The sequence below is a fragment of the Amaranthus tricolor genome, chromosome 17 (genome assembly GCF_026212465.1).
Source record: "Amaranthus tricolor cultivar Red isolate AtriRed21 chromosome 17, ASM2621246v1, whole genome shotgun sequence".
NCBI lineage: Eukaryota > Viridiplantae > Streptophyta > Magnoliopsida > Caryophyllales > Amaranthaceae > Amaranthus > Amaranthus tricolor.
In genome coordinates this window covers 9,618,295-9,621,464 of record NC_080063.1, presented here as the reverse complement: position 1 = coordinate 9,621,464, position 3,170 = coordinate 9,618,295, and positions in this window count along the sequence as shown.

The window sequence follows — 3,170 nt, the reverse complement described above, 5'->3', positions numbered from 1 at the left end:
TTTTCTCTCTATTCCTTTTACGGTTTTGGTCAACAATGTATAGTGATGGCCACGGTCCGGGTTGGGCCGGTTCCGTTCCGCATCCATCCGGTTCCGGTTTCGGGCGGTTCCAAATGGTTCTTTGGCGGTTTATGAGGCGATTCCGGCGATTCCAACTATCGGGTCGGGCGGGTTGGACTATCACTTTCATTATTATTTTTCCTTTAACTATAATATAAAAATAATATAATAATGCGAACGTATTTTTGATGATTTACTTGATTATTAGCGAAATTCATTGCTTGTCATCGTTATTAAAATATTTAATAAAATGAAGGAAAAAAATAAATTAATAAGAAACGATAAAGATGATTAATAAAAAAAGAGGGAGAAAATAAACTTGAACCTAGTACCCCAAAAGAATACTAAGTTGCCTACGTATCTCAAAGGAATCAAAGTCCACGTAGTTCTTTGTCATACCTTTTATTCGTAGTTGTTGAATGTTGATTGATCGTTGTCCGATATTCATGATCCTATTCGTCTTCGTCATCATCATCTTGTTGGTTAGATGCTTCCGCTGACTCTCCTCCTAATGATGATCAGATGTATCTGAAAGTTGATAGGAGGTCGAATACTCTCTAGAGGGGGGGTGAATAGAGAATACGCACCTTTTTCAACCCGTAGGATTTCAACGCCTTTTATTAATCGACTTTAAGACAAACAAGAAGATCTCTCTATCTTCTCTCACCACGTTCTTCCCCTTGAAGAAACGTCTTACAAGTCCCTTAATAAAAGCAAATCTCAAATCTCACAATAGAGATTACAAGCTGAACACTTTGAAAAGTATTCTAAGTCAGGCGTATTAAACTATGAAATAATCTAACTCTTTTTAACACTTAAGCCTATCACAAATTGTAAGAGCTAGATGAATTAAGAATTACAACTCTTTTAAATACTTAGAGAATACTAGATCTTAAGTCGAGAGAAAAAATTGTAAGAAAAGGTGCATCCTTAATTCTTGAACGAAGCCTTGTATTTAAATATGTCACGCCTCAACATATCCTTGAAGAGCAAGAAAGCTTCATCCGTTAATTTCGTTGATCTGGATAATCTGTGTCAGTCTTCAAAATCTTGAACTTTGACTCAAACTGACGTTGCACTGACATTTCATATAATTTTGTCATTGTGTGCTGTGATTAGTTTTTAATAACCAATGTTGTGCTGCCACATTAGAACTCATACAAGATATTGAAAATTTAGCAAAAAAAACCAGATAAACTAATGTGTAAAATAATATTCAAAATTAATTCTTATTTTTAGATTAATTTAAATTGTCATTTTCTATTTTTAGTATCAATTTAAATTACCATCTTATTTATAGGAAACTCTTTAATTAGCTTAACAACTTATTTAAATTCAAATGTTAACCATGTACTATTAATAACAAAACGTGTGTAGCTTGTACTTTAACATTTAATCATCCAAATATCTTGAACACACATTTTTAAATTCAAATTCAAAATATATACGTTTAAAATAAAACGTGTAATAATATATTCAAACTTAATTTCAATATATTTTGACCTATTAAAATATTTCAAAGATAATTTTAATAAACCTTGACCTATAAAATATTTCAAAGATAAATTTAATAAACATTGACCTATTAAAATATTTCAAAGATAATTACGAATATAACCTTATCTTAAACATAATTATCTTAAAACATTTAAACTTATTTCAAACCTTATAAATTCAACCTTAAGATAAACTTAAGTCATTTAAATGTATTTCAATATTTAGGACTTAAAATATATATCAATTATTCACTTTATATTTAATATGATTTTGGACTTACTTAAACAACTAAATATAATTACTTAATTTATTTGTTTAGTTAATATGTGTTTTGAATTATCGTCATTTAAAAGAGTTAAGTCTTCAATCTGCCCCTTGATGAAAGTCAAAACCATATTTTCCTAAATCATATTACTACTTGAACATAAATTGAAAACATGATAAGAATAACAAGATATCATTAAGTAAATTGTTTTCAAGACTTTGAAAACAGTTTCAAATCATAATAGAATAAACCAATAAATTTTCATGCTTCTTGTTATCCATGCATGTAAACAAATATCTAATCACAATACATACAAAGGTATAATAATGAATATTGAATTGTAGCATCATATCATCATACAATAATGGAAAAAAACGTATCAGTTATGCTTCATTTGTTGTGGTTTTCTTTCGACGCAACATTAAATAGCAAAAAAAAAAAAGCAAAAAAAATATATAATACAAATGTTGTGGTTTTAATTAGCCCGCAGCATATAAGCCCTTATATGCTGCGATTTTTTCTAGCCCGCAGCAAATAGTCAGCACCAGTTATTTCTGAAAAATTAAAAACCCGCGTTTCAACATTCATTTGCTCAAAACCCTCATGAAACTGTTGTATTCTCCTTAAACCCACGACTGTCTTGTTCTTTAAGTTCTTCAATTTCTTCAAGTTCTTCAAAAATTTCTTCAAAAACCCACGAAAAGCTCTTCAAGTTCTTCAAAAACCCACGACTTTACTGTGTTCTTCTCTTCATTTCGTTCATCATCTTTCAAACCTCACGACTGTGTTACTGTTTTCTTCAATAACCACCCATTGCACGAATTTTCTTCTCCATCTTATTTTAAGTCCTTCAACCCACCATTGTTGCTTTTTGTTCAAAAACCCACAAAATTAGGGCTAAGTCTTGTTCTTCTTCAAGGTATAAATTTTAAAATCTTTGTTTAAGTTCTTCAAGAATAGCTTCATTGTGTTTTAAGGATTTAGTCTTTTTTAATTCTAATTTTGATTTTGTTTTTCATTGTAGGTTACATAATCCTATTATAGAAAACAAAATTATCATATCTAATTACCAAGGTATGTATTTTATATTTGAATGTGAATAATTTACTTATGTATGTACTTGAATATTTGAATGTGAATAATTTTAATTAATTAGGATTTTTAGAGTAGATTGAATGTGAATAATTTACTTATGTATATATGTAGTTGTATATTTGAATGTGAATAATTTACTTATGTATGTAGTTGTATATTATTAGTTTCTTATTATTTTGATTTATGTGTATATGATCAAAGAAAATGGTTTTTTTGGTTATATATGTTTTGTAATTAAAATTTAAAGAATTTG